Below are 18047 nucleotides of genomic sequence, written 5' to 3' on the forward strand. Positions count from 1 at the left end.
GCAGACACCTTTGTTTGGGGGGTTGTATTGCATGTGGTAGGGGGCGTGTACACTTCCACCACTGGGTGAGTGTGGCAGTCCAAGTCAATGGCCTAACTCTTGTTTACCAGGATAGGTGCCCAGAGGAGAAGCCTTGGCGGCCTTGGCACAGGGAGGCCCCTCACCTGCGTGGGATCTGTGCGTGTTACGGAGCGACTTCGGGACACAGGGCTTGGAATTCTGCTTATTTTGCTCAGTGCCAAAAAAAACAAAGTCCAAAGCTTGCCTGGCACCCAACTACCAACTTCCCTCATATCTGATTTGCTGTCATTCCTGGAATTGTATCTAAGAATAATCATAGTGTCTGCTAAAAGTAGGGCCACTGGCGTTTTATATTTCCCTGGCGCTAATGCATAGGTAGCGGAATAGAAAAAACAATACAGACACCCGTGATGACATGTCATGTTTACACGTAGCTGAAGATTACCCCAACTACTGCCCAGAAAGCAGCAAAAATATTGCAAGACCTGGATCCCCAAGAGGTGGTACGAACGTAGGCAGAACGTTTGGATACTCATATTTCAAATGCACAACAGGTCCAAGGTGTTCGCTTCTTGGTGAAAGCAGAAATCCAGCCCCGACCAGGGCTTGATCAGGCGAGATATAAAAGGCGGGAAGACCCTGCCTGAGGTAAACCTTTGTTTGTGACAGTGACGTTTGACTGAATCCCATTGCAGCATTGAATGAGTTCATGAGCAGAGAGGGGGCCGGCATATCTGTCTCTCCCAGGTTCTAGATGGACCGTAGATTCTCCAGGAAAGAAAGCGGCGATTCCTTACCCGCGATAGCCCTTCCTCAAGGCAATTCTTATCAAAACATTCTTCCTGCGGCTTCAGAGGAGTGTACAAATGTAAGGACATTGGGAAAGTTCATTTTGCTTCTGAAGCCCACTTGCAACCCGGTTGCTTTCTGCCCAACACCGTCCCTTATTTTCAAACCCTTACTCGCATTGCTTTTCAATTTCATTAACAAACTATTCATATCTAAGGTTCCGTTTTTTAACTTGGCACCAGAAGTCTCAGTAGCAGGTTTTGGAAAATCTCTGGTCAGAGAAAAAGCAAGCGTCATTTCCGGTCAGAATGTGTCTGTTACCAATAAGAAGCCTTGCCAGTGTCATATTTTCCAAGACTCAGCATGTCCCTCTGGGAGATGCTCTTTCAGCCCTCTCCCTTTCCTTGCATTCTAGGACTTGAAGTGCTGGATTTGCAATTGGAAAAACAAAGTTGCAAGCCCCAGAATGCTGAAAACAGCACAGGACTGACAAGTGCAAGTCTGCTGTTTTCGCCCTGGCCTCAGGGCTCGTCCACACTCCTCCCAGGCCAGAGAGGGATCAATCTACAACCCCCTCCCCACAATCCAATTGCCCATAGGGCTGAATGGGAATGGGAGAGGGAGCAAACAACGGGCCATTACGAGTTGGCCTGTTGTTTGCTCCCTCTTCCCCTCGCGGGACCCGGTAAGCACGCCGGGTTTGACCAGGCGTTGCTTCCTGGGTCCCGCGAGGGGACCTCGTAATGAGGCGGTACGGGGTAAACGGCGCCGGCACCTTTTATGGCGCTGTTTACCCCTTACCGCCAGGGTCGTAATGAGGCCCTGCATCTTTTTGGGCGTGGTATTATCTTTGCAGTCCATGGCTATTTTGAATTTTTGAATCCATAATGCCCATCAGGGTCCGACAGATGGCGGTTCTGCATGTGGGTCAAAAAGGCCAATGGGCATGGCCATGTGTCCTTGTGTGCGTGGTGCGAGGCCTGGGCTAAATGTAGCTGCTAGTCTCGCAGGAGTGGATGAGCCTAGTGTTGCCGCCATTGCGGAACTGTGTGAGGTGAAAGAAGACCCTGTCCTGCTATTATGGTGGGCTTGTTAAGTAGACTTGGCTGTTGGTGCTTCCAGCGTGAAATGTTCTTTCTTACTTGTGTGGAGGACTGCTCTGTATCAGCAGGATGTAGATGGCCTGCTGGTATGTCTCCACGTGTTGTGCACGTGTGTGTCTTGGTGTTTGAACTGGCCTTCCTTCGATTGCGTGATTGTGAGCTCTTTTTTTCTTCTCTTTTTGTCCCGCGCCTGTGTGCTGGGATCCCGCTCGTCACCAATGTTGTGTGCTAAGCGGCACCCTCTTCCGGGGCTCCAGCCTGTGTGGTGGAGGGCCTGGAGCCGGCGTGGAAGGGGTGGTCCTCTCAGCTCTACGGTATGCCCAAAACTGCCACTTCAGTCGTGGGCATGACGACTGCAGAAGCGCTCCTTGTGTTTATTACCCATCACCATGCTAGCATGGTGACTTCAACACTCATAGCCCCAGGGAGCCATTTGCGGTTGTGGACAGCAAAGAAGTTTGTTATTGTGCCTTCTGCACTCCTGGCTACCTCTTCTCCCTTTTCACCTTCGACTCTTTACTGACAGTTATTTGTAACTTTTTCACTTTTCAACAACCCGTCTCTCTTCTGGAGTTCTGTCCAGTCCAAATTCCCCAGGCAGCGGAGACCTGCCCATTGTTCAATCCTCATCAACATTACAAGGGTCCCCTAGAGGAGGGGGGCCTTGCTTTCTACCCGATCAACAGGTAAGTCTAAGTAGACAAAACATATACACATTTTAAATTGAGTGTTTTTTTACCTTGGTGTCTGTGTCTTTATTCATTAGGTAACTTTCCCTCAGGGGGTGAGCAACATAACCCTCCTCGCCAGGCCCCAATTGGGCCAGGCGCTGCACGATCATCTCCTGAATGGCATGGGACATGTTGCCGTATATGCCATGAACTTCAAGGAGAGCTCACAACCTATGCCGTTCACTTTCAAAGTCTTGCATTTTTTCACAGCGTGATCCTATACGCAGTCCTGGGACGCAGCTCTTGAAGGCTTCAGCTTTGGCCACGCCTAGAAAGAAAATAAATAAAAACAGCAAACCTTTTGATTTGCTGTAGCTCATAACTTGGATCAGTGTGTGTCATTTTTATTTTTAAAAAACTGGATGAGCCCGACAGGCTGCTTTACTTTTACTGTGCATGCATGGACGGAGCCGGAAGTGCAGAGGCAGTGAGCTAAGAGGGGAATTGTTGGGAGTGGGGGGAGGGGTATGTATGTATGTATGTTTTTGTGTGTGAGGTACATGCGTGTGCGTATTAATATATTCAGATTTAGGAAGGGGGTGGGTCTGGAGTCCGAAGGTGGCAGGGATGTTCACCGCTGATCGAGCGAAAGGCAGTGGGGGGAGGTGCGGGGAGTCCCCCACATTGGGAGCAGTGGGCAGAGGGCCTTGGCAAGGGGATGTGATTTCCCCCAGCACCGAAACGGGGCCTGGTGAACCTGGCTTCGGTGAAAGCGTCCTGTGGGGAGTTCACATAGAACCGCTTTGCCATAGTATTCCTATGTTTATGGGCATTCAGACTCATGTAAGGATGCAAAGTAGTTTTGGTTGCTGTTCCCTTACTGTAAAGCATTCGTCCAATAAGGGTTCTGCCTGACCCTTATCTGTCAGGGCCAGGCAGACCCTGGTTGCATGAAGGCTCCAGTCTCTCCATTCCTCTGGCAACTCCTCCCCCTTCCTGCCCCCTACTTGTTCCTAAAATGTGGCCCTTTGAACCTTAGCAGTACTCTACTTGCCCTCTCCCCTGCAGAATTCGGTCCAAGGAGTGTCTCTGCCTTCCCCTTTGCCTCCCCTCTCCAGTCTCTCAGGACATGTTTATTCACTATTTGCTTGACTGGCATCCCATTCTGAAATGCGTTACTCGCTATTCTTGGTGCTTGTACTGGACTCCCATTCAGAAACGGATGACTCCCTATTATCTCCTTGCTGCTTTTCCTCAAATCGGTCCTCACAGTATGGTGTCTGTCTGCCCCCCAAAACAGGTAACCCCCTTTCTCCAATGAAAATATCCCTCTACTATGGATGACCCCTCACCCCTGATCCCTCCCCTTACATGGGGAGGATGTAATTGCACCATTTACCCACTATTCTTCCTGTTTTTTCAGTCTCCTGACAATTGACTTGCGTGGTAGGTATACTAGTGTGCTGCATGTCTGTTTTTAGGCCAACAAGAAGACCTGTGCCAGCACTTAGCACCATTTCTACTGACCCGCTTCATGCCTGGTCAGGATGCAGTGGGTGTACATTAGGCACCCTGCTTCGTGGGCGCACTTGCTTGGACCGTGCCTCTTCCCTCAGCTGTAGTGAGCCGCACAGGGAGGCCCATCCACATATTTGTGTTTCCGCAAGTGCTTTCTGGGAGCCAGAACCAGACCGAGGCTGGTAGAGCAGCCTACACGCCTACACGGAAGCCTGCTCAGGATAGGAATCTGTCTTTAAAGCAGTACTGCTTCAGGTTAGAGATGTTCATTGGGTTTGGATCAGTGTGTTAGGTGACAACTATTTAGTTTGCCACTCCTCACACGAATGCTTCCGAGACTGCTCCGTAGCTTTTTGCATGCCTCGTCTTACAGAAGAGATGGCAGGAGAGGCAATGAGTGCTGCTTCCACTCCTGGGAGCAGGGAGTATAGATAGAGGAGTCACAGTTAAAGCTTAAATCTCATTCCCACAGAAGGAGCCTCAGGAAGGATGATCCTGTCCCTGCAGCGTGCTCCCTCCATGAGGGCCATGATCATGGTCAAAGTGAACAGCGTCATTTTTGCCAAGCTGCCTTTCTTTCAGCCCCTTCCTCGCCCTATCGCGGCACATCGGTGGTTCCCGGTGATCTTCTACCCCAGGATGAGGTGCTGGCCCTTCATGGTTGTTATGCATTCCAAATGATAGCAGTGGGATGACTGGCAAATTCCTGAGACAAGATATTGTGGAGGAGGTGGCTAAGCAACCCTGCGCAACCTGAACTTGCAAGAAGTCCCAGCCGTTCCAGTTGTAGAGTGCATTTACCGAAAAATGGCTTGCCAGTGTTGCACGTTTGTGACTTTATTACTAACGCTTGAAAATAGCCTGAGTAAGGTACCATTATGAGAGGAATGGTCTAAACTAGGGGTCCCCAAACTTTGGTAGGCAATGAGCAAAATCTGTACATCAAACCTGCAGTTGGTGGAAATACGATTGCAACACATAGAAACATAATAATGCTAACAGGATATATTAATGTCCATTAATTAACAGTAATCTAGATGCAATGCTGGTCCAGATATTGCTTAATGGCCTTTAACTACATTTGACCCCGAGTTAGGACCTCATCACGAGTTGGGAGGTAACACCGGTGCTAATAGCCCTACCGCCACACCCCCCGGCGTTATTAGCGCCAGATCACGGGTTTGGTGGAAGGGTTATTGCCCATTCCCATAGGGCCCATTCGGGAATTCCTCATTCCCCATTGGGCCCAATGGGGAAAATTCGTGTGATTACCATCGGCAGGAAATCCGCCAGTGGTAATTGCGCCAAAAATCGTCAATTTTGCCGTGGATTTCCCCCCAGCTCAGAGCTGGGGGAAATCCGCCAAAGCCATGATCTGGCGGACCCTTAAATGCGGCAGTAATAGCGCTACCGCCGCATTTAAGGGTTACCGCCAGACTCGTGATGATGCCCTTAGTGTTTACAAAGAACAATTAGGAAATTGGGTGGTAAACTGGGCATTTTAGGACTCGCAGGGCCAGTGAAATTGTTCAAAAAGGTGGCAGCAATTAAGAAACATTACAGCGAGGTTGGACTCCTCCATAAGAGATTTTCTGGGCAGTTAGCGATACATGTATTTTAATTAAGCACATTTGTACAGTAAAACAGTGAGACGGAGCATTTAAAACAAATGTTACAGGTGAATTTTATGGTTTTCCCCTAAAGAAGTTCCAATTTATTTTTTTGTGGAAAATTATGTATTTTATAGAATACAAGACCAGAAACAATTGTCAAAATAGGATTAAAAAAGTCACTTAACTAGCAGTTCTTGAGGTTGTCCTCCAAGGAATTCCTATGAAACTTAGAAGTGAATAGTGCTTTCTTAAGCACAAGGGTCGGTTACATTGGTCAAAAAGTGTTTAGGAATAAAAGTACATTTTGCTGAAGGATTTGGCGACCCTTCCTCTGAGCTATTTTCTCTGAGAATATTGTGGGAAGTCGTGCATTTTTAAACACTTTAGGCCACTATCATTGGTCACAGCTTGGAGCATTTGAAAGAACCACTTCACATAATTGGTTGGGATTGTACTTTGATATTTGGCACAAGTTATGGTCCTATCAATTACAAATTATTACCTGTAACTTAATTGGATTTGAATTGGTAATCCTGCAAGTTGTTTTTGATCAACAATTGAGCATTAATGTTCCCACTATCCACAATGACAACATTTCCACCAGAAACTGCAAAGAGTAGGCAACATTAATGACAATCATGCGGGGTGTCATCAAATAAACTTCACCCATTCAAATATTGGCACATGCAAATTGTTTAAACAAATGTTGGGCATTCAGGCCACTTAATTGCGCATTATGCACTTGCCAGCTGTGCAAAGTACACAAGAATACAATTTTCACCAGGACACAACAATGGACATCTGGTTCAATTAGCTTGCCAAGGAGTGTATGCTTGTCAAAGTATCAGAAAATTGGAATTTAATCAGAAAGACAATGCAATGAGTATGAAACATTTTTTTTAAATAATTTGCGTGCCCATTTTGCAAGTACAAAAAGAGCCAACTGGATCTTTTTGATTGTGAATAATTGGGCATTCATGTTACTTTTATTCCCCTTTTGTACTTGCTAAGCTTCTGCGTGTAGCCCATTGAAGACTACTTGAGAGCAACAGATTGTGTACCTGCTCTAGCCAGCAGCTCACTTCCTGGTGTGATGCAGCTCCATGTGATGCAGCCACTGTAGAGTGGTGTGATGCTGGAAATGCATCGGAGGGACAGGGCCACTGCATCCTTGTCCATTACTGTTTTTTATCGTGTTGTTACGCTCACCTGGCTCCCACAGGGGCGTCGATCTGAACTGGACAGCTGCGGTCTCCACCAATGTGACGCGTAGTGCCGAGATGGCGGACTGGACTGGCCCACCTAGCTTCGTTTGCTTGGCCCGTAGGAATATTCTCCTGCAAATGGAGAAAGGGAATTAACCACCCGTGGAGTTGAGCGTTAACCCCCCTCCCACTCCCGCTGTTCTCCCTACAGATCACCTTTGATGTCCCCTCTTATAGTCTCACCTGATGGTTTGGAAAGATGAGCTCTCCATCCTGCATTGAGCGCAGGGGCGCGTAGATAACCAGTTGCTTCACTGGCTCGAAGGAATTGGTGAGTTCCAGAACAATATTGACTCTGAGATTCCCGGCAAGACGCCGTAAGTATGTAGTTCGTAAGAGTTCACTCTGTCCGATTCCTTGCAGTTTGCAGCTTGACCCTAGCGAAGAGTTCCTCGTGGCAACCGGTAATATTCAGGTAAGGATTTGTATTATCCAACACAGTTCGATAAATTAATGTCAATATGTAACCTGTTGCTTTCTCCCTTATTCAGGCGCTGAGAGAAAGTATGAAGTCTCAGGGAATAATGCCTCCGGCAGTAAAATCGGGTAAGTCTATTGTGGTGAGGAGGTTTCCCCTTGTTTGTCCCTTTGTTTCACCTTGCTGTCCTTTTGTTTCCCCTTAGGGGCCTGGGTTCGGCGAGGATGCTGTGGAAGCTGCGCTGACCCGTGAAGAGGAATAGTACCCCCGGTGGTAAAATCAGGCAAGTCTATGGGGGTAACTAATATTGCCTCTGTGCATTCCCTTGGCTCACCTTGCTGTTCTTGTCTTCCCCTTAGGTGCCGGAGTGCGGCGGGAACATGCAGAAGGATGCGGTGGAATGTGAAGATGCTGCAAAGGCTGGTGAGTTCAGTGCAGCACTGCAACAGGCGAGGCGACACGCATAAAATAACTTCTTTCTTCCAGCTCGAAGGCGCGATGGATCGGGAATTCAGGTAAGGATCAAAGGTATTGCTCTTGTTCTAACCTTTTCTCCTTCTTTCTCCCTTTTTGTAGGAGCTCCAGACCCGAGGCGGGCGTGGCAGCTGACTGGATGCAGACTTGCAGGCACGGTGAGCGTTACGCTGCTGGATGCAGAATAACGCGAAGCGTGTGCTGCTCTTCGGTCGTGGTTTAAATAGCCCCCAAAGTAGTCCCAGGAAAGTATTCCTCCCCAGTCCCACCCGAGTAAAAAAATAGTCCCTAGGTAAAGTAGTCCCTTCCAAGCCTCTTTTGGCTTGGAGCTCTTGCAGCATGGTCTGCATCAGGTAGGTTTGCAGCATGGTCTGCATCAGGTAAATTTTAATCTATGAGCCTGGCGCCTATGGCGCCAGGACTGACTCTCCATATGAGCCTGGCGCCATAGACGCCAGGACTGCACCCAAATAGCCCCTAGCAGTTGTTGTTGGGCTTGCTTGGAATAACTTGATGCCTGCTTCTGGGGTTGCTGGACTTGGTCTGGGTCCCCGGGGGTAGGCATCATGACACGTGTGTTCTGTTGTGTTTTCCGTGCAGGAGTTCATGTGGGACTCCTGGCGGTGCAGCTCTCTTTTGGTTTGGTGTACAGACCCATGGGATATCCTTATGGCACCCATGGGTAGGGGTGCAACCCTGGGCCCCTAGTGTATGTTTTTGGCACCTTTGTGTGGCCCCAGAGCAGGGTATGGGCTGGTGGCAGCTCCATGCTGAATTTGACAGGTGCTCCGAGTATCCTCCATTTTGGGATACCCAGGCTCTGGCATTGGAATCAGTTGATTCCTGATAGGAAACAAGATGGCCCCTGTGGCCTCTTGCTTTCTATTGCCTGTTACCTTGTTTTCCCAAAGTCCTGGCTCTGTCCCTTCCCCTGACTGGCTGTTGGGTGGAAGTTCCATATATGGTGTTGTTGTGAAGTCCAGGCCAGACTGGCTAGAGCCTTCCCAGTGACTGTATGTTGTGGGTACACCCTGTGGGTGGGACCTGGGTGAATGGAGTGTGTGACGAATATGCACTTCTTGTTGGGGATGTCTAGTTTCTGGTGTTTGACACAATGGGGGTCATTCCGAGGTTGGAGGTAAGGGATTACCGGCGCCTGTAAGGGCACCGATGGCGGTAATCCCTTACCTCCGTATTCCGAGTTCCCTTTGCGGGTCCCTCTTTACCTCCTGCTTTTAGCAGGAGTAAATTACGGGACCCGCAAAGTGACCTTGGAGTAAATTACGGCACCGTAATTTTCGGTGCCGTAATTACCTCCTTCCCCATTCCCATTGAGCCCTATGGGGGCAGAAATGGGGATGGGGAAGGGCTATGGTGAATGGGGAATTACCGGTCCATCCAACCTTGGAATGGACCGGAAATTACTCCATTCACCATGCCGGTATTCCATGGAGTAAATAGCTCCATGGTTGCCAACCATGGAGCTATTTACTCCATGGTGTAGTCCTAACTCGGAATGAGGGCCAATGACTGACAGCCCTACCCGAAATTGGTATGAATGCAGTGTGGAGTGTTGAATGGCTGGGTACTTGTCCCAATACGCATAACTTGTTGTGAGTGTCTAGAGAGAAGTGAATGGCCTTAATGCACTATGCACCTGATTGGCTGCCTGCCTGCATGAATGCCCTTCTGACCGATTAGTTGCCTGAGTGTGACCAAGCAGAATGAATGGGAGATCAACTAGTATATCTGGGGGCCTCTCACTGCTAGAATTCCTGTTCAGAAGCTGAAATCCAAACTACGAAGAGTAACTGGAGTGAAACTGAAGCTTAACCTTGAAGCCCTGCTGGAAGAGAAGTCTTGCTGCTGCTCTACTTATCCGATCTGAAAGCTGCTGTGTCTCCAAGGACTGACCTAGAGAGGACCTGGTTAAGCGCCCTCTTCCCGAGCTACGAGGGACCATCGTGCACTGCTAATCTTTGCCAGTGCTCCCTGGTAGACAGACCTACGAAAGGCTGCCGACCGGATACGGGGACCGCTGCGGAATCACAGGGAGAAGCACCCGGACACTGTTGTCAATCACCGTCGACAACCGCCGTCGCCGGCCGAAGCCGCCATGCTCCCTTTGCCTAAGTAACATTTGATCCAAGGATGCTCTCTCCTGCACCGTCGACCGCTTTTTCCCGCCGGAGAAAGATGAGGCTGCAGACGTTCCGAGGAGCATCCGCCGGTGAGTTTCCCACCACCTAAAGGCTGCTGAGTCGCCGACGACCCGACGCCCTTGCTGGGCCAATGTTGCTCAACCTCTTTGCGGTCCTGACTATCGTCATTGAGGTCCCCTGCACGCCTCTTCCTTGCAGGACGTCAATGCTCTGTCGTCGACGAGCACCGCTAGGAACGAAGCTGCCACCTCACCGTCGTCATTCAACACTTTTCCTCGTAGGATCTCGACGATCCGTGGCTCCTGCCTTAAAGGGAGCCGTTCAAGAAGATGTCGAACTCTGCTATTCCAGGTACATTGGGGTTGTAGAACTATTTTAGAAGGAAATAAGACCCTCGTGAACAGTCCATGTAGTCCTTTTAGGCTCCATTTCATCTTCTGTTTCCTGGGAACCAGATACCCACCTACCATCTCCAGTGGGGAGCTGCCTCCAGCTGTTCAGTAGTATTTGGGAATGGAAAAGTGAAGCCTAGGACATTGCGCACAAGGGGTAATCCTCTGAGTTATTGATGTCTCCGAGTTATTGATGTCATTGGTTATTTATAACACCCCTAATGCCAAATGCATCCATCTTCTAAGCGCTAGACCAGGAATCGAACCCATGCTGCATGTGCATTGTCCCTGAGCTAACCTCCTGATTGGAGGTGGTCACTCTATGGCCCAATAAGTCACAGATGTTCCTGCCTCTATGGGAAGGGATTAGTCAGCTCCTCTGTAGGGGGCAATTTGCCCAACACCCTGATCAGAGTGGGGTCGGGGATGTACTCCATCCTCTTCCTAGTGGCAAAGGCTTCAGGGGCTTGGTAGCTCATCATAAATTTGAAGTGGGTCACTCGTTTCATCAAGAGGATCCCATTCAAGATGGAGCATCCCCATGATTTCCAAGGGGGACTTCTTAACTTGAATTGACGGAATGGATGCCTTCTATCATAACACCATCCTCCAGGGTTTCTCATATTTGCTGTAGTGGACGGATAATTTTCAGTTCCAGGTCTGACCCATGGGTTTACGCTTCACCTCAAGGCATTCATGGGCATGTTGCACACAAGAGCATCCTCCTCCATACTTAACTGGATGACTGGCTTACCTGTCCGTCTAAATCATCACTTGCTTGGAAGAACATGATTATTGTGTGCTCCCTTCTGGAGAGACTTGGTTAGGTTCTAAACTTGCGCAAGTCCCTTCTCGCTCCTTAAGCCAGGCACCACCTGAAACCCCTAGTGAGCTATCTACTGGCACACTTGGACTCTGCCTCTATGGTTTTATCCAAGCTGATCAGGGTGCCAGTCTAAATGAGGGAGGCCAGGACATGGTGGCTTCAGGGGTCTCACCTGGTATGGGGCTTCCCATTGGATCCTCAACGGCCCAAGAAGGATGCCATTTAATTCAAGTGGAGTGCCACTCTGGGGCCTTCCGCATTCCTCCATCCATGTCCAGAAGATCAGGGAGGAGATCCACGAATTGGAATAAGCTTTGTGCCATTTTGAGGGCTCTGCCTGTCCCAGCCCCTTAGGTGAGAGGGACAGTGGTCTTGGTTCACATGGACACATGGTGTCAGGAGGGCAAGAGGCCCCAATCGTTACAGGTAGTAGCTCACAAGATTTTGTGCTGGGTGGAGGTCAGCATCCTTTCTCTCTTTAGTCTTCTTGCATCCCGGGGGTGATGAATTCCTGAGCAGATGCCCTCACCAGGTTCTTTCCCTCCGTGGTAGAGTACTCGCTAAGTGTCTCAATTTTCAGGGAGATCTGCAACAGGTTTGGGGTGCCCAAGTTGGACCTGTTGAACTCCAGTTAGGACACTCTCCATCCAAAGTGCATGTCAAGATCCTGGGACCCCCAAGCATTGAGAATGGAGCCCCTCTGATCCTCGTTGCTGGAATCCCTTATATTTGTGTTCCCTCCATTTACTCTCATTCAGAAGGTCTTCATTTGAGTAAGGAGAGAGAGAGAGGGAATGTGTGTTGGCTCTTTTCTAGCAGAGGAAACCCTGATTCCCCATTCATCCTTCACCTTGCATTGGGATTCTTTTCCTTCTACCTGGGTATTGGCCTGCTAAGATGGCCCTTTCTGTCAGCACCCACCCTGTCTAAACCTGCCTGTCTGGTTGCTAAACGTTTAGGGCTTGAGAGGGCCTTTTGCCTGGCCTCACTTTGGCAATGCATGGTAGTAAAGGCAGGTCGATAGCACAGGGGCAAAACGTTTGTCTTGGAAGTAAGACAACTCATAGCAAAACAGAATTGAATCCCAGTCACACACTGGTGAAACTGGTCTCCGGTAATAAGGGCGTTATAAAAGAACAAATTATCATTATAATTGTAGATGCCTGTCCACCCGTAAGGCTTACAGTAGGCACTGGGAATCTTTTGTCTAGTTGTCTCAAGGCTGAACTTGAGTCCCTTACCTGTAACCCAGTTCAGGGGTTAGATTTTACCCTCCTGTCAATCGTGTTTCAGCCTGCCAAGTCATCACAGAAGGGCAAAGATCTATATGCAAATCAGGCTTAGTCCCACTCCAAAAGGGGCAGTCCAGCCCGAACTGCTAAGTCTTATCCTTCTGCACAAGACCACAAGCATCCCCAAACATGTTTTGGCTTTGTTGGGTGTCATCAGTGAGGTATAGCTTTGGTCTCTAGGCCCAGCAGGCTCAGGACCCATGTCTGGGCATACCCGTCTCACTCAGGGTGACTAAAGCTAAACCAAACATTGATGGCTGGAAGGCTCTGAATAAATCATATCCAGGGGAGTTTCGTGGCCCGACAGAGGTATTAGTTAATCCAACCGGAAACAGGATTTCTTGGAACCCCAGGCTTATTAATCGTGTTAATGATTCTCTTGCCTTTTTCATTGTGCAGAGAAGGGACTTCAACGACTGGTGGACGCTTTTGTGGAATATGTTAAGATGAACTTTTTAAAAATTAACCTAGGGAAAACAAAGGTAATGAAATGCACCCTTAAAATAAAATTGACCACCTATCAATGGTCAGTCATGCCTGAAGTAGTGGATCAGGTAGAAAGTTTTGTCTATCTTGGGTATCAGATTACTTCGAAGCCCTATAAATCCCAGCTAAGGAATGGATGACGAATGGGGATAACGCCCTTTCCAATCAAATGTGTAGAATTAATACTAAATACAGAACATTTTCGGATGTTTTGAATGTCTTGCCCCAGGTGGAAAGGATCATTTGGTGCAGGGCATTAAGGTTATCTATTAAGGTAATCATTAGGTATGAACTCAGGATTACATCTCTAGTAAGCTGGGCTCGTTGGAAATTCGTGTCACTCAATTGTAAATTTTTTTGCCCTCTTACCGATTCCTTATTTTTTGAGCTGAATGACATCATTGAAAGGGAGGTGGATCCATTTTTGTAGAACTTGTCTCTGTTTCGTCTCAATCTACTGGTGTTGACTGATTCGTCGAAATCAAATCTTGTGACCGATCCTGATAAAGTAAAATTAGCACTATATAGACACAACTGGATCTCTACCATTGAGGGAATGCATAGCTATGAGTCTCTTGGTCATCTTAGTTTGGAGCATAAAAAAGGTGGGGTACTAGCTTCTTATTTGTCCATCTATCCAAATAGATATGTTCGAGGCTCCTTCCTAAGATTTGGGTGAAATCTGCACTATCCTAAACAATTATTGGTTCAATATGGAATAATTTCCGTAGAGATGGCTAATTGTAGATTCTGTGGGAAAACAATTAACCTGAGATGCTGAAACATCTTTTGGTTTACTGCCCAAATTACTTTCTTTAACACGTTTGTAATTTCAAACACCTCTATTGAATGTGAAGCCTTCTGGGCATGTTGCCTCTCAGGTAGAACTGAGGCTATTGTCTTGGCATTGGTGGGATTTATTAACTGTTTGGGATTGGAGGGAATCAAACGACCATAAATGATAGGCTAACTCTACCATTACGTTGTGGAAAGACTGATGCTTTTGAATGACTGAGGGATTGTGTTTAGGCCTGATGAATGATGAATATAATACTCTGTACTTTTTAGCACAAATTGAGTTTTGATTGCAAGGATATTATGCCATCCTAGTATGAATTTGTAACAAGATAGTCTCAGGGAATGTTTAAAACCTTGTTACGTAGAGTTTTTTAATGAAGTGTTTTATTGTTTTTTTAATCATATCTATTATAATTTTTAAGAAGAATGACTCACAATTCATGCTCTTCCTTAGGTTAATCAAATATGCTATGTTTGGTAAATAATGTATATAGTCATGTTATGAACATTCAGAGTCCATGAGTATTAGGTATTTATTTTCTAACGGTGTCCGCCGACACGTGTTTCGACAATCAAGTCGTTCTCAAGGCTGACAAATGAAATAATAATGCATTCCAGAGTAATGAAATCACATCACATTGTCAAAAACGGTATCACATAATAATATCACACATGACAATAGTTTTAAATGAAATCAAAATAGGGTTCACATACCCAGTTGAGTAGAAACGCGTACATTAGTAGCACGGAGGGAACAAGAGAAGATAGAATGTCAAAATGTTACAAATACGTAAATAATATTGATTGAGTAAACATGTTTTGCTAATAATGTTATTTTGCGTGTGTGTCATGCATCACCCATGCGTGGACATCACCCCAAAACGTCACCATTGGAAAGTGTCCCATATATATATACGTATGAGGTTAGAAATGTTGACTGTGCTATTGCTGCAAATTAATTTGTCTTCTAAAATGTCTAATGAAGGAATTTTGAAAACAGAGTATGTGCTGGAATATTAATGCTAACAATGTTAAAGGTGTGATAGAGTTGACTTAACTGATCAACGGAATTTATACGTTGTGTCTAATTTAGTTTTTGGTATCTCACCTCGCATCCTATCAATTCATGTATGTAGATTCAAACGCGATGTAATTGCAGAGTTAATTCTTGATGCATAGGTTTTTGTCATCGGTGATATACTGTTGAGAAATACGATAATTTACTGAAGAAAATCTACATGTAGGTATACACTAAGGTTGTGCACTTAAAATACAATAATGAACCGAATTGGTGCATGCTCACCATCCAGTACTGTAATACGTTCTGACTCTTGAATATAGTAGTCATTCAGGGTCCATTAGACCTGTGCGCCAATTGCACTAATCTCATTCAGGGTGTTCTGCCATATATAAAAAAAAATCCAATCAGCAAATCACTATTCCATTGGTGTGGTCCTGATTAAATTGTCCTATATTGCGTGCAATATAGGATCGCTATCAGCGGTGTATGACGATGAACCAATGATACCTTAGTGATGTGATTTGGTGAAGGGAAATCTGCTAAAGTAACAAGGAAGCAGCAATATTTTAGTTAAAAGAACAACTTCCTCTAAGTGGGTCAGACAAACAATATTCTCATAGGAAATTGCTGAGTCCAAAAATGCAAATCACAATCACATCAAATCTAAGGAGAAGCTGTAAATCACATACATATATACAATCACATAGCTGTCCTTACCACTTACAAAGTTCTTACTTACTATGGCACCGTTTTATAACGTCGAATGCCAATTATTTGGTTCTATGTGAAAAGACCTCTTTTTAAAGGTCTCAAGAAAAAAAGACTGATGTACAATGCCGATTTTCTTTTGATAGTAAAAACAGATTGTAAAGGTCTTTTTCTCTTGAGACCTTTAAAATCCGTTTGTTTTTTAAAAACATTTGGGGGTTTTACCCCAAGCCCCCCATTGTTCCTCCCCACCCCACATCCCTACCCTCTTCCACTGGATTTCAGCCCAAGCTCCCACCCCCTACCACACACCCCGCCCAAACCAAAACACATACATACACACAACACACACACCAACACACACAACCCACACACTTACCCTTTGTCCTCGCCCTTTGAATCCGGGTTCCGCAGAGCCTGTCAGCCCCTGCACGCTCTCGTGTGCGGCAGGGGATTGACAGTTTTATTTAGAAAGACAGAGCGGTCTTTCTAAATCTGTCTTTTAGTGAAAAGATCTCTTGATAAAAATACTTTTTCACTTAGGACCTATTATTTTAGGTAAGAACCGTGGACCTAATTGCTATCTGACATGTTTTGGGGGCTCAACAGCTTTTATGTTTCTATGTTTACAAAATGGCCACATGTGCCTTCTTTGCTCTGCGACCTTTTTACACTTTTCATAAGTTTTAGGACTTATTGTCCTCTGAGTTCCATTGCAAGTCTTTGATTTTGCGTTTATTATAGCATAATGTATATGTGGCATACTTTCTGACATCTGACATTCACCCTCTGGTAGTGTGGTTGAGTTTGCATGGTTGTTAAATTGCCAATTCATCGGCTATACTTCTCCGACAGCTTGCATCAGTGACTTTGCCTTCATGGAGAGGCAATGCACCTGTGGCTTTTGTCGTGTGGTTTATAGTTCCTTCCTCCGTTTCTTCCATTGTGGTTCCCTACTGTCAATCTCACCTTGTGGCTTGGATGGCAACTTCCGGGATTCGTCTTTGGAAGAGTGGGAATCCCCAGAAGACATAATGCCTCATTACGACTTTGCCGGTCTGGAAACAAGGGTACTGGTAAGCTCACCAGCACCCTTGTTTCTGGACCGGCAAATTACAAGTTTGCCTGCCGGCAACAGTGCCGGCGCTTAGATGAACCCATTCCTGTGGAGTCCTATGGCACTCCACGGGAATGGGGCCCAACATTTACCAGTACCTAGCTTGACAGTCCCACGAAACTTGTTGTCCAGGTGGCACCGGCAAGCTAGGTGCCGGTAGAATGTAATTCGTAATGAAGCCCATAGTGTCCTTATGTCGCAAGTGTTGCCTATGAGAGAATAGGTAGGAATGATCCCTACCGGTCGCCACTGTGCCCGTCTGTTTGGTTACAGGATCGGACAAAGAGGTGACCAGAGAGTCGAACCAGCAGTCCAGGGGAAAAAACAGGTTGCAGAAAAAAACTGGCAATGTAGATAGAAGCCAAGGAAGAGTAGCCTGGTTACAGAGAGGCTCCAACAATGGTAACTGCTGGAGTGGCTGATCTGAACAGGAGTAGGAACAAGCTGGATACATCAGCAGCAAGGAATCCAGAGTAAGTTAGGGAGAAGAAATAAGGAGGAAATCCAAGCGGGGCAACACAGAAGGAAAGGGCTAGAGAGCGTCTTCCCCAGCAGGAAAAAAGTGCAGGGTTGCAACATGGAGCACGGTCCGGGCTCTGTTCTAAAAAAGGAAGCCGTGACGGTCCACCCGCCATCTTGGAAGAACACTAGAAAGGTAGTGTTAGCTACCAGTCTAAGGGGGCGTGGCCTAAGCTCATGCTGTGAGGCCGTGTTTGCTCGAAGCTCCTGCCTAGATCCTGAAACGATCCTATGCTGACATGCAAATAAGCTAATTCGAGTGAATACAGTCACAACGGTGGGTACAACAACTGATTCCCCAACCCCCGGGTTAAACGGATCTAAAAGTCGGAGTGCAGAGGTGGAAAAAAAAACAGCGGCAAAGAGGGGGCCCCCCAGAAACCAAGATGGCCGGCGCAACCACGGCCCGGCGGTGAGGGGGAGGAGCGGCCGAGGCAGATGACAGCGCAAGCTCGTGCCACGTGCTCCGGCGCAACAGACGGAGCCTGAGACGTACGCAAGGAAGCACAGGGGCCAGACGCCGCGGCTAACGATCCCCCCACACACTAGGGTGGGTTTGGAGGAGGAATCAGAAAAGGGTGCAAGGCGCACCAAGACACGCACTGGGCCACCAGCGACCCGCAGCAAGAGGCTGACAATAAGGAGAACCAGACAGCTCGGTCGGGCATCAGGCCGTGCGTACAATCAATCGGAGAAGGCAACATGACCCCACAGACAGCAAGCGACCGAGGAGAGAATCACTCAGGGGGAGGAGAGACCAACACAGGCTGAAGGAATAAGCGCATGCCCGCAGCATCGGAAGCGACAAAGAGGAGCTTCGAGTGGACCCCACAAGCGGCGGAAAGGTACGCTGG

General features: G+C 47.3%; 1 protein-coding gene across 1 annotated transcript in view; it reads left to right on the plus strand.

Annotated features, from left to right (window-relative positions):
* LOC138582308 (retinol dehydrogenase 16-like) overlaps positions 1-18047 on the plus strand; it is a 118834-nt gene that overhangs the window by 18562 nt on the left and 82225 nt on the right. The window lies entirely within an intron of this gene.

The sequence above is a fragment of the Ambystoma mexicanum genome, chromosome 3q (assembly GCF_040938575.1).
Source record: "Ambystoma mexicanum isolate Mex_15411 chromosome 3q, UKY_AmexF1_1, whole genome shotgun sequence".
Taxonomy (NCBI): domain Eukaryota; kingdom Metazoa; phylum Chordata; class Amphibia; order Caudata; family Ambystomatidae; genus Ambystoma; species Ambystoma mexicanum.